Source organism: Channa argus, unplaced genomic scaffold (genome assembly GCF_033026475.1).
Source record: "Channa argus isolate prfri unplaced genomic scaffold, Channa argus male v1.0 Contig145, whole genome shotgun sequence".
Classification (NCBI taxonomy): Eukaryota; Metazoa; Chordata; class Actinopteri; order Anabantiformes; family Channidae; genus Channa; species Channa argus.
In genome coordinates this window covers 20184-34657 of record NW_027125364.1, presented here as the reverse complement: position 1 = coordinate 34657, position 14474 = coordinate 20184, and the positions used below count along the sequence as shown (strand labels likewise).

The 14474-nt window shown below is 44.2% G+C and overlaps 2 pseudogenes; both read left to right on the top strand.

Moving 5' to 3' along the window:
- The first annotated feature begins 9559 nt into the window (after positions 1 to 9559).
- LOC137122154 (5S ribosomal RNA) lies at positions 9560 to 9678 on the top strand (annotated as a pseudogene).
- Positions 9679 to 14090: 4412 nt separating this feature from the next.
- Positions 14091 to 14209, top strand: LOC137122161 (5S ribosomal RNA; annotated as a pseudogene).
- Positions 14210 to 14474: the final 265 nt, after the last annotated feature.

The window sequence follows — 14474 nt, the reverse complement described above, 5'->3', positions numbered from 1 at the left end:
GGCAGTGCAGGAAGCTGATTGGTGCATCCTACACTTCCTGGAGTTTTAAAAGTACGGTTCCCAACAGCTAGCGAGGCTCTTTCTGGCATCAGCACCTGTTTGCTGTTCTTGGTTTCCAAACCTTATTTAGCATTTTTGAATTGTTAGGTTTTGTGCCGTGGATTTGTTTATAAATTGTATATTTTGTAAATAGTATTAAATCTGTAGGGGTGAACTGCCATTTTCTTTGGACTGTTTTCACATTAGGGAGTTAGGGTTAGCGACTGTCTTTTGGTTTGTTTATTTCTATCAGGCTAGCTAGCACTTTCTGTGGGAAATGGCTTATTTTGTTTATTATGTTGGCCTTGGTTCGCCCTGAGTTGTAGTGTCATGTTTTGTTTGACACTTTCTTTCGTTTAAAATAAATATCAGTCTGTTGGAACATCTCGATCCTGGATTTTGGTTTGGGGATCGGAGAGGGAACATGCTAATTTATCTTTGTATGTTGCACCCTGACCCCCTAGACAGGGGCGTAACAGACCAGTACAGTTATAGTACTTTGCCACATTTATTTTCTTCTTAGCAAGTGTCATGCATTCTGCTTCTCCAGCGTTTTTAAGAGCTGTTGATGATGTCAAATGCAGCTTACGGCCACACCGCTCTCTAAGCGCCCGATCTCGGCAGCCAAATAGAGCCGGCCTGGTTAGTACTTGGTAGGAAGACCGCCTGGGAATACCAGGTGCTGTAAGCTTTTTTGCTTGGGTTTACGGGCAGCACAAGCTGGTGCTACTGCCTATTTATTCAAAGAAATTGTTCTATATTTTCATCCAATTCTGTTCTTTCATTGCTGTTTTGCTACTTTATTGGTTTGTCAACCATCGTGCTTCTTTACTACTAGACCAGTACCGTTTTAGTACTTTGCCACATTTATCTTCTTCTTAGCGAGTGTCATGCTTTCCACTTCTCCAGCTGTTGCAATGATATTTCCATGCTGAACTGAGTTGTTCTGGCTCAAATATGAAGGCAAACCCACTTTCCTTTCAGTATTTTGCTGCATTTGGCAGAAACAAGCATATTTGCTCATTCGGCCTGAAAATGCTTCTAAGCGCATAACAACTTACACTCTTGATTTTTGGCTAAATAAAAGTTGTTGCTATGATATTTCCATGCTGAACTGAGTTGTTCTGGGTCAAATATTAAGGCAAACCCACTTTCCTTTCAGTATTTTGTGTCACGTTCAGGTTAAGGGATGGACCCAAGAGAAGAGACAGAGCGAGGGTTTGCAAAATAAGGGGCTTTTATTGAAAGAGATGTAAAAGATGAACAGGACCAGCACACGAAAGGAGTTAACTTGAAAACAAGAGGGGAACCGAATTACCAGAAATAAACACAGCTCGGGCTCAGGGGACAAGTTAGAGAAAGAAGAAGAAAGAACTAACAGAGGCTACTGGGTAAATCAGGCACAGATAAACGTTAAACCACAAGAGCACATTAATACAAGGACTAAAGGCAGGCAGTCACAAACAAACTCAACATAAGGCACCGGTAAACCTAAACATGAAAGAAACCCGGATAAAACAAGCGGAGAAAAACTATGGACTAGACCAAAATACTGAATTAAACAAAAGGCAAAACCTCAGACCAAAACCACACAGGAAACACAGAGTCCAGGATACCAAAGTCCAAGATGGAGGAGTCCAGATTTCCCAAGAGTTCGAGGAACGTAAGTTTCAGGCTTTACCAAAAGTCCAGAGTCTACTGTGGAGTTGGTGAGGGTATTAATGACAACAATGATGCCCGCGATGAAGACAGTGACCACGATAGCAGAGACCACATTAACAATGACGAGGATCTGGCAGGGGAGTGAAGGGAAGACTGAATTTAAATAGAGGGTGGAACAGGTGCAAACAATGAGGGACAATGAGGGCAAAGCTGGGGAAAAGAACCAAGGACAGGAAGTAAGGAGAAGGGGCCACAAAATAAAAGTCCAGGGACAGGAAGTGCAACAAGATCCTGACATTTTGCTGCAATTGGCAGAAATCAGCTCATTCGGCCTGAAAATGCTTTTAAGTGCATAAAAACGTAGACTCTTGATTTCTGGCTAAATAAAAGCTGTTGCAATGATATTTCCATGATGAACTGAGTTGTTCTGGGTCAAAAATAAAGGCAAACCCACTTTCCTTTCAGTATTTTGCTGCAATTGGCAGAAATCAGCTCATTCGGCCTGAAAATGCTTTTAAGCGCATAAAAACTTACACTCTTGATTTCTGGCTAAATAAAAGCTGTTGCAATGATATTTCCATGATGAACTGAGTTGTTCTGGGTCAAATATGAAGGCAAACCCACTTTCCTTTAAGTATTTTGCTGCATTTGGCAGAAACAAGCATATTTGCCATTCGGCCTGAAAATGCTTTTAAGCGCATAAAAACTTACACTCTTGATTTCTGGCTAAATAAAAGCTGTAGCAATGATATTTCCATGCTGAACTGAGTTGTTCTGGCTCAAATATGAAGGCAAACCCACTTTCCTTTCAGTATTTTCCTGCAATTGGCAGAAATCAGCTCATTCGGCCTGAAAATGCTTTTAAGCGCATAAAAACGTACACTCTTGATTTCTGAATAAATAAAAGCTGTTGCATGATATTTCTATGCTGAACTGAGTTGTTCTGGGTCAAATATGAAGGCAAACCCACTTTCCTTTCAGTATTTTGCTGCAATTGGCAGAAATCAGCTCATTCGGCCTGAAAATGCTTTTAAGCGCATAAAAACGTACACTCTTGATTTCTGGCTAAATAAAAGCTGTTGCAATGATATTTCCATGCTGAACTGAGTTGTTCTGGCTCAAATATGAAGGCAAACCCACTTTCCTTTCAGTATTTTGCTGCATTTGGCAGAAACAAGCATATTTGCTCATTCGGCCTGAAAATGCTTTTAAAAGCATAAAAACGTACACTCTTGATTTCTGAATAAATAAAAGCTTTTGCAATGATATTTCCATGCTGAACTGAGTTGTTCTGGCTCAAATATGAAGGCAAACCCACTTTCCTTTCAGTATTTTGCTGCAATTGGCAGAAACAAGCATATTTGCTCATTCGGCCTGAAAATGCTTTTAAAAGCATAAAAACGTACACTCTTGATTTCTGAATAAATAAAAGCTTTTGCAATGATATTTCCATGCTGAACTGAGTTGTTCTGGCTCAAATATGAAGGCAAACCCACTTTCCTTTCAGTATTTTGCTGCATTTGGCAGAAACAAGCATATTTGCCATTCGGCCTGAAAATGCTTTTAAGCGCATAAAAACTTACACTCTTGAGTTCTGGCTAAATAAAAGCTGTAGCAATGATATTTCCATGCTGAACTGAGTTTTTCTGGGTCAAAAATGAAAGCAAACCCACTTTCCTTTCAGTATTTTCCTGCAATTGGCAGAAATCAGCTCATTCGGCCTGAAAATGCTTTTAAGCGCATAAAAACTTACACTCTTGAGTTCTGGCTAAATAAAAGCTGTAGCAATGATATTTCCATGCTGAACTAAGTTGTTCTGGGTCAAAAATAAAGGCAAACCCACTTTCCTTTCAGTATTTTGCTGCATTTGGCAGAAACAAGCATATTTGCTAATTAGGCCTGAATTTGCTTTTAAGCGCATAAAAACTTACACTCTTGATTTCTGGCTAAATAAAAGCTGTAGCAATGATATTTCCATGCTGAACTGAGTTGTTCTGGGTCAAATATGAAGACAAACCCACTTTCCTTTCAGTATTTTGCTGCATTTGGCAGAAACAAGCATATTTGCTCATTCGGCCTGAAAATGCTTTTAAAAGCATAAAAACGTACACGCTTGAGTTCTGGCTAAATAAAAGCTGTAGCAATGATATTTCCATGCTGAACTGAGTTGTTCTGGGTCAAAAATGAAGGCAAACCCACTTTCCTTTCAGTATTTTGCTGCATTTGGCAGAAACAAGCATATTTGCTCATTAGGCCTGAAAATGCTTTTAAGCGCATAAAAACTTACACTCTTGATTTCTGGCTAAATAAAAGCTGTAGCAATGATATTTCCATGATGAACTGAGTTGTTCTGGGTCAAAAATGAAGGCAAACCCACTTTCCTTTCAGTATTTTCCTGCAATTGGCAGAAATCAGCTCATTCGGCCTGAAAATGCTTTTAAGCGCATAAAACTTACACTCTTGATTTCTGGCTAAATAAAAGCTGTTGCAATGATATTTCCATGCTGAACTGAGTTGTTCTGGGTCAAATATGAAGGCAAACCCACTTTCCTTTCAGTATTTTGCTGCAATTGGCAGAAATCAGCTCATTTGGCCTGAAAATGCTTTTAAGCGCATAAAAACGTACACTCTTGATTTCTGGCTAAATAGAAGCTGTTGCTATGATATTGCGATGCTGAACTGAGTTGTTCTGGGTCAAATATGAAGGCAAACCCACTTTCCTTTCAGTATTTTGCTGCATTTGGCAGAAACAAGCATATTTGCCATTCGGCCTGAAAATGCTTTTAAGCGCATAAAAACTTACACTCTTAATTTCTGGCTAAATAAAAGCTGTAGCAATGATATTTCCATGCTGAACTGAGTTTTTCTGGGTCAAAAATGAAAGCAAACCCACTTTCCTTTCAGTATTTTCCTGCAATTGGCAGAAATCAGCTCATTCGGCCTGAAGATGCTTTTAAGCGCATAAAAACTTTCACTCTTGATTTCTGGCTACATAAAAGATGTTGCTATGATATTTCCATGCTGAACTGAGTTGTTCTGGGTCAAATATGAAGGCAAACCCACTTTCCTTTTAGTATTTTGCTGCATTTGGCAGAAACAAGCATATTTGCTCATTAGGCCTGAAAATGCTTTTAAGCGCATAAAATCTTACACTCTTGATTTCTGGCTAAATAAAACCTGTTGCAATGATATTTCCATGCTGAACTGAGTTGTTCTGGGTCAAATATGAAGGCAAACCCACTTTCCTTTTAGTATTTTGCTGCATTTGGCAGAAACAAGCATATTTGCACATTCGGCCTGAAAATGCTTTTAAGCGCATAAACACTTCCACTCTTGATTTCTGGCTACATAAAATATGTTGCAATGATATTTCCATGCTGAACTGAGTTGTTCTGGCTCAAATATGAAGGCAAACCCACTTTCCTTTCAGTATTTTGCTGCATTTGGCAGAAACAAGCTCATTCGGCCTGAAAATGCTTTTAAGCACATAAAAACTTACACTCTTGATTTCTGGCTAAATAAAAGCTGTTGCGATGATATTTCCATGCTGAACTGAGTTGTTCTGGCTCAAATATGAAGGCAAACCCACTTTCCTTTGAGTGTTTTGCTGCAATTGGCAGAAATCAGCTAATTCGGCCTGAAGATGCTTTTAAGCACATAAAAACTTACACTCTTGATTTCTGGCTAAATAAAAGCTGTTGCAATGATATTTCCATGCTGAACTGAGTTGTTCTGGGTCAAATATGAAGGCAAACCCACTTTCCTTTCAGTATTTTGCTGCATTTGGCAGAAACAAGCATATTTGCTCATTCGGCCTGAAAATGCTTTTAAGCGCATAAAAACTTTCACTCTTGATTTCTGGCTACATAAAAGATGTTGCTATGATATTTCCATGCTGAACTGAGTTGTTCTGGCTCAAATATGAAGGCAAACCCACTTTCCTTTGAGTGTTTTGCTGCAATTGGCAGAAATCAGCTCATTCGGCCTGAAGATGCTTTTAAGCACATAAAAACTTACACTTTTGATTTCTGGCTAAATAAAAGCTGTAGCAATGATATTTCCATGCTGAACTGAGTTGTTCTGGGTCAAATATGAAGGCAAACCCACTTTCCTTTCAGTATTTTGCTGCATTTGGCAGAAACAAGCATATTTGCTCATTCGGCCTGAAAATGCTTTTAAGCGCATAAAAACGTACACTCTTGATTTCTGGCTAAATAAAAGCTGTTGCTATGATATTGCGATGCTGAACTGAGTTGTTCTGGGTCAAATATGAAGGCAAACCCACTTTCCTTTCAGTATTTTGCTGCATTTGGCAGAAACAAGCATATTTGCTAATTCCGCCTGAAAATGCTTTTAAGCGCATAAAAACTTACACTCTTGATTTCTGGCTACATAAAAGATGTTGCGATGATATTTCCATGCTGAACTGAGTTGTTCTGGGTCAAAAATAAAGGCAAACCCACTTTCCTTTCAGTATTTTGCTGCATTTGGCAGAAACAAGCATATTTGTTGATTCGGCCTTCTTCTTCTTTTCCTTTCGGCTGCTCCCTTTCAGGGGTCGCCACAGCGAATCATGTGCCTCCATCTAACTCTGTCCTCTGCATCCTCTTCACTCACACCAACTAACTTCATGTCCTCCCTCACTACATCCATAAATCTCCTCTTTGGTCTTCCTCTAGACCTCCTGCCTGGCAGCTCCAACCTCAGCATCCTTCTACCGATATATTCACAGTTTCTCCTCTGAACATGTCCAAACCACCTCAATCTGGCCTCTCTGATTTTATCTCCAAAACATCTAACATGAGCTGTCCCTCTGATGTACTCATTCCTGATCCTGTCCATCCTCGTCACTCCCAAAGAGAACCTCAACATCTTAAGCTCTGCTACCTCCAGCTCTGCCTCCTGTCTTTTCTTCAGTGCCACTGTCTCTAAGCCGAACAACATTGCTGGTCTCACCACCGTCTTGAACACCTTTCCTTTCATTCTCGCTGAGACTCTTTTATCACACAACACACCTGACACTTTTCTCCACCTGTTCCAACCTGCCTGCACTCGCCTCTTCACCTCTTTTCCACACTCACCGTTGCTCTGAACCGTTGACCCTAAATACTTAAAGTCCTGCACCTTCTTCACCTCTGCTCCCTGTAACCTCACCGTTCCACCTGGGTCCCTCTCATTCACACACATGTATTCTGTCTTGCTGCGGCTAAGCTTCATTCCTCTGTTTTCCAGAGCAGACCTCCACCACTCTAGATTTTCCTCCACCTGCTCCCTGCTCTCACTACAAATAACAATGTCATCTGCAAACATCATAGTCCAGGGAGATTCTTGTCTAACCTCATCTGTCAGTCTGTCCATCACCAGAGCAAACAAGAAGGGGCTCAAAGCCGATCCTTGATGCAGACCCACCTCCACCTTGAACTCCTCTGTCACACCTACAGCACCTCACCACTGTCTTACAGCTCTCATACATGTCCTGCACCACTCTAACATACTTCTCTGACACTCCAGACGTCCTCATACAATACCACAGCTCCTCTCTCGGCACCCTGTCATACGCTTTCTCTAAATCTACGCAGACACAATGCAACTCCCTATGACCCTCTCTGTACTTCTCCATCAGCGTCCTCAAAGCAAATACTGCATCTGTTGTACTCTTTCTAGGCATGAAACCATATTGCTGCTCACAAATACTCACCTCTGCGCTTAGCCGAGCTTCCACTACTCTTTCCCACAACTTCATTGTGTGACTCATCAGCTTTATTCCTCTGTAGTTGCCACAGCTCTGCACATCTCCCTTGTTCTTAAAAATTGGTACCAGTACACTTTTCCTCCAGTCCTCTGGCATCCTCTCACTCTCCAAGATCTTGTTAAACAAACTAGTCAAAAACTCTACTGCCGCCTCTCCTAGACACTTCCATACCTCCACAGGTATGTCATCAGGACCAACTGCCTTTCCACTCTTCATCCTCTTCAATGTCCTCCTCACTTCACTCTTACTAATCTTTGCTATTTCCTGCTCCACAACAGTCACCTCTTCTACTCTTCGTTCCCTTTCATTTTCCTCGTTCATCAACTCTTCAAAGTACTCCTTCCATCTTCCCATCACACTCCTGGCACCTGTCAATACATTTCCATCCTTATCTTTAATCACCCTAACCTGCTGCACATCCTTTCCATCTCTATCTCTTTGTCTGGCCAACCTGTACAAATCCACCTCTCCCTCTTTAGTGTCCAACCTAGCATACAAGTCCTCATATGCTCTTTGTTTGGCCTGTGCCACCTCTATCTTCACCTTACGCTGTATCTCCCTGTACTCCTGTCTACTCTCTTCAGTCCTCTCAGTGTCCCACTTCTTCTTAGCTAACCTCTTTCTCTGTATACACTCCTGAACTTCCTCGTTCCACCACCAAGTCTCCTTGTCCGCTTTCCTCTTTCCAGATGACACACCGAGTACCCTCCTACCTGTCTCCCTGATCAAATTAGCTGTAGTAGTCCAGTCATCTGGAAGCACCTCCAAACCACCCAGAGTCTGTCTCAGCTCCTCCCTGAAAACTAAACGACATTCTTCCTTTTTCAACTTCCACCACTTTGTCCGCTGCTCTGCCTTAGTCCTCCTTATCTTCCTCACCACCAGCATCATTTTACACACCACCATCCTGTGTTGTCTGGCTACACTCTCCCCTACCAATGCTTTACAGTCACTGATCTCTTTCAGATTACAACGTCTACACAAGATGTAGTCTACCTGAGTGCTTCTCCCTCCGCTCTTGTACGTCACCCTATGTTCCTGCCTCTTCTGAAAGAAAGTGTTTACTACAGCCATTTCCATCCTCTTTGCAAAGTCAACCACCATCTGACCTTCTGCGTTCCTGTCCTGAACACCAAACCTGCCCATAACAGTCTCATCACCTCTGTTCCCTTCACCTACATGCCCATTGAAATCTGCACCAATGACAACTCTCTCACCTCTGGGGATGCTCTGCATCACTTCATCTAACTCACTCCAGAATTTCTCCTTCTCTTCTAACTCACATCCTACCTGTGGGGCATAACCACTCACAACATTGAACATCACCCCTTCAACTTCCAGCTTCAGACTCATCAACCTGTCTGATACTCTTTTCACCTCTAGAACATTCCTCACAAAATCCTCTTTCAATATAACTCCTACTCCATTTCTCTTCCTATCTGACCCATGGTAAAACAACTTGAACCCTGCTCCTAAGCTTCTAGCCTTGCTACCTTTCCACCTGGTCTCCTGGACACACAGTATGTCCACCTTCCTTCTCTGCATCATGTCGATCAACTCCCTAGCCTTCCCTGTCATAGTACCAACATTCAAAGTCCCTACTGTCAGTCCTACATTCTTAGCTTTCCTCTTCTCTCTTTGCCTACGAACACACCTTCCTCCTCTTCTTCTTCGTCTTCGACCAACAGTAGTCCAATTTCCACCGGTACCCTGTAGGTCAACAGCACAGTTGGTTAGCGACTGTCTTTTGGTTTGTTTATTTCTATCAGGCTAGCTAGCACTTTCTGTGGGAAATGGCTTATTTTGTTTATTATGTTGGCCTTGGTTCGCCCTGAGTTGTAGTGTCATGTTTTGTTTGACACTTTCTTTCGTTTAAAATAAATATCATTCTGTTGGAACATCTCGATCCTGGATTTTGGTTTGGGGATCGGAGAGGGAACATGCTAATTTATCTTTGTATGTTGCACCCTGACCCCCTAGACAGGGGCGTAACAGACCAGTACAGTTATAGTACTTTGTACTTTGCCACATTTATCTTCTTCTTAGCAAGTGTCATGCATTCTGCTTCTCCAGCGTTTTTAAGAGCTGTTGATGATGTCAAATGCAGCTTACGGCCACACCGCTTTCTAAGCGCCCGATCTCGTCAGATCTCGGCAGCTAAATAGAGCCGGGCCTGGTTAGTACTTGGTAGGAAGACCGCCTGGGAATACCAGGTGCTGTAAGCGTTTTTGCTTGGGTTTACGGGCAGCACAAGCTGGTGTTACTGCCTATTTCTTCATAGAAATTGTTCTATATTTTCATCAAATTTTGTTCTTTCATTGCTGTTTTGCTACTTTATTGGTTTGTCAACCATCGTGCTTCATTACTAGTAGACCATGTTACGGTCCTGGCCATATGTGTTGTTTTTATTTTGTTGTTCTTATAGGTGCCCTGCCTGATTGGCCGGATTTGGGGGAAGTACAGGAAGCTGATTGGTCCATCCTACACTTCCTGGAGTTTTAAAAGTACGGTTCCCAACAGCTAGCGAGGCTCTTTCTGGCAGCAGCACCTGTTTGCTGTTCTTGCTTTCCAAACCTTATTTAGCATTTTTGAATTGTTAGGTTTTGTGCCGTGGTTTTGTTTATAAATTGTATATTTTGTAAATAGTATTAAATCTGTAGGGGTGGACTGCCATTTTCTTTTGATTGTTTTCTCTTGTTTTCACATTAGGGAGTTAGGGTTAGCGACTGTCTTTTGGTTTGTTTATTTCTATCAGGCTAGCTAGCACTTTCTGTGGGAAATGGCTTATTTTGTTTATTATGTTGGCCTTGGTTCGCCCTGAGTTGTAGTGTCATGTTTTGTTTGACACTTTCTTTCGTTTAAAATAAATATCATTCTGTTGGAACATCTCGATCCTGGATTTTGGTTTGGGGATCGGAGAGGGAACATGCTAATTTATCTTTGTATGTTGCACCCTGACCCCCTAGTCAAGTCAAGTGGCTTTTATTGTCATTTCTACTATACACAGTTGTTCACAGTACACAGTTGAAACGAGATAACGTTCCTCCAAGAACCAAGGTGCTACAAACAACACAAGTTATAATAAAGTGCATCGAGTGCAACCAAGTGCAAACAGTGCAGACGAAAAAACAGTACAGACGTACAGTGTAGACAGACAACACAAGTAACACAGGACAGGACACAAGACACAAGACCCAAGACAGTGCCGACCAGTAAACCTACTGTATACTATTTTACAGTACAGTACAGTTCAGTTAAGTGTGCTAGGGGTGTTAAAAAAAAGAGCAGCATGTAAACGGTATAGTGCATTTAAATGTCCAGCATGTAAAAAAAGTGCAATTGCATTGGAATGTGCAAAAAAAAACAGCAGGTAAACAGTGTAGTGCAGTAAATGTAGAATGATAAAAGTAAATAAATAATAAATAAGTGGTGGTGGAATGAGATGAGTAGTGAGTGATGAGAATGTGCTGAGTTCGGTTTGCAGTGTGTTTAAGTTCTATTTCAGTTCTGTGTGTTGAGGAGCCTGATGGCTTGTGGGAAAAAACTGTTGCATAGTCTGGATGTGGTGGCCCGAATGCTTCGGAACCTCTTTCCTGATGGCAGGAGTGTGAAGAGTGTGTGTGATGGGTGTGTGCGGTCGTCCACAATGCGGTTGGCTTTGCGGATGCAGCGTGTGGTGTAAATGTGCATGATAGAGGGCAGAGAGACTCCGATGATCTTCTCAGCTGTCCTCACTATCCTCTGTAGGGTCTTGCGATCCGCGACGGTGCAGTTCCCAAACCAGGCAGTGATGCAGCTGCTCAGGATGCTCTCAATGGTCCCTCTGTAGAACATGGTCAGGATGGGGGGAGGGAGATGGGCTTTCCTCAGCCTTCTCAGGAAGTAGAGACGCTGCTGGGCCTTCTTGGTGATGGAGCTGGTGTTGACTGACCAGGTGAGGTTGTCCGCCAGATGAACACCAAGGAATTTGGTGCTCTTGACTATCTCCACTGAGGATCCATCGATGATCAATGGAGAATGGTCACCCTGTGCTCTCCTGAAGTCCACAACCATCTCTTTAGTTTTGTCAACGTTCAGAGACAGGTTGTTTGCTCCACACCAGGCTGTTAATCGTTGCACCTCCTCTCTGTAGGCTGACTCGTCGTTCTTGCTGATTAAACCCACCACGGTCGTGTCATCAGCAAACTTGACTATGTGGTTTGAGCTGTGCATTGCTACACAGTCGTGCGTCAGCAGAGTGAACAGCAGAGGGCTGAGCACACAGCCCTGAGGGGCTCCAGTGCTCAGTGTGGTGGTGCTGGAGATGTTGTTCCCGATCCGGACTGACTGGGGTCTCCCAGTCAGGAAGTCCAGAATCCAGTTGCAGAGGGAGGTGTTCAGGCCCAGTATGCTCAATTTCTCAGTCAGGTGCTGAGGGATGATTGTGTTGAATGCTGAGCTGAAGTCAATGAACAGCATTCGTACGTATGAGTCCTTACTGTCCAGGTGGGTGAGGGCCAGATGGAGGGTCGTGGAGATGGCATCGTCCGTGGAACGATTTGGACGATACGCAAACTGCATGGGGTCCAGGGAGGTTGGGAGTTGGGTCTTAATGTGCCTCATGACGAGCCTCTCGAAGCACTTCATCACGATGGGTGTGAGCGCGACGGGACGGTAGTCATTGAGGCAGGAGACAGTAGACTTCTTAGGTACAGGCACGATGGTTGTTGCCTTGAGGCACGTAGGAACAACGTTGCTGCTCAGGGAGATGTTGAAGATGTCTGTGAAGACATCCGCTAGCTGTTCTGCGCACTCCCTGAGCCCTCTGCCAGGAATGTTGTCTGGTCCAGCAGACTTCCGTGGGTTAACTCTGCATAGAGTTTTCCTCACTTCAGCTGTGGTTAGACAGAGCACCTGGTCACTGGGAGGTGGAGTGGACTTCCTCGCCTTCACGTTGTTCTGTGCCTCAAACCGGGCGTAGAAGTGGTTCAGCGCATCTGGGAGGGAGGCGTCGCGGTCACAATCAGGTGAAGTTGTCTTGTAGTTCGTGATCGCCTGGATGCCCTGCCACATGCGCCGGGTGTCTCCGCTGTCTTCGAAGTGGTCGTGGATTTTCTTTGAGTGTGCGCGCTTTGCCTCTCTAATGGCACGGGACAGTTTGGCCCTTGCTGTTCTCAAGGCCGTCTTGTCCCCTGTTCTGAAGGCAGCGTCTCTTTGTTTCAGCAGCGCACACACATTGGCATTTATCCACGGCTTCCTGTTGGAACGTGTAGTGATGGTCTTGGAGATGGTCACATCGTCAACGCACTTGCTGATGTAGCTGGTTACTGTTGACGTGTATTCCTCCAAGTTGATGGAATCGCCGTTGGTTACGGCCTCCCTAAACATGTCCCAGTCAGTGCACTCAAAACAGTCTTGAAGAGCAGAAGTAGCTCCTGCTGGCCAGGTTTTCACCTGTTTCAGAACCGGTTTAGAGCGTCTGACGAGCGGTCTGTATGCTGGAATTAGCATAACCGAGATGTGGTCTGAGTAGCCGAGATGGGGGCGGGGCTCCGCACGATACGCGCCGGGGATGTTTGTGTAAACAAGATCCAGCGTGTTCCCTCCTCTCGTTGCAAAGTCCACATGCTGATGAAGTTTAGGGAGCACAGTCCTGAGATTCGCATGGTTGAAATCTCCGGCAATGATAAACAGTCCGTCGGGGTGAGCGTTCTGCAGGTCGCTAATAGCACCGTAGAGTTCACACAGTGCCTCCTTAGCATTAGCGCTGGGGGGAATGTACACTCCGACAATGAAAACAGTGGTGAATTCCCGTGGTAAATAGAACGGTCTGCATCTAACAGTCACAAACTCCACTAGCGATGAGCAGAAACGTGAGACAAGCACAGAGTTCTTGCACCACTCCGTGTTGATGTAAACACACACGCCACCACCGCGAGTCTTACCGCACAGAGCAGCGTTTCTGTCGGCGCGAAACACGGTTAGCCCGTCTAGCTGGATGGCGGCTTCCGGAACTCTGTCACTGAGCCACGTCTCCGTGAAAACAAAGATGCAGCAGTCTCTGAATTCTCGCCGCGTGGTCCGCTGGAGTCGGATGTAGTCTAGTTTATTGTCCAGGGAGCAGACGTTGGAGAGGAGAATGGACGGTAGAGCCGGCCGGCTAGGGTTAGCATTTAGCCTAGCACGGACACCCGCCCGCTTGCCGCGCTTCCGCTTCCTCGAGCAGCGCTTCCGACGTCCCCTCACCTGGCCACCGGCGTCAGGTGACACCGAGGGCTGGGGGCCTGGTATTTGTCGCTGGGGTCGTAGCAAGCCGAGGTCGCGAAGGTCACCAATTACTTCCTCGTGCAGATTATTGTATGTATGAACCCTGTGCCGCAGCAATGTCTGGCGGTCGTAAACATGAACACAGCTGACTGTGGTTTCCATGTACTGTAAAGGGTCTGGCTAAATACGGCAAAAACACCATTTGTTGGATCCGGAGAGGCCGCTGCGAGCTACTGCAGCGCCGCCATCTTGTTCCACAGCCTAGACAGGGGCGTAACAGACCAGTACAGTTATAGTACTTTGTACTTTGCCACATTTATCTTTTTCTTAGCAAGTGTCATGCATTCTGCTTCTCCAGCGTTTTTAAGAGCTGTTGATGATGTCAAATGCAGCTTACGGCCACACTGCTCTCTAAGCGCCCGATCCCGTCCGATCTCGGCAGCCAAATAGGGCCGGGCCTTGTTAGTACTTGGTAGGAAGACCGCCTGGGAATACCACGTGCTGTAAGCTTCTTTGCTTGGGTTTACGGGCAGCACAAGCTGGTGTTACTGCCTATTTATTCATAGAAATTGTTCTATATTTTCATCAAATTTTGTTCTTTCATTGCTGTTTTGCTACTTATTGGTTTGCCAACCATCGTGCTTCATTACTAGTAGACCATGTTACGGTCCTGGCCATATGTGTTGTTTTTATTTTGTTGTTCTTATAGGTGCCCTGCCTGATTGGCCGAATTTGGGGGAAGTACAGGAAGCTGATTGGTCCATCCTACACTTCC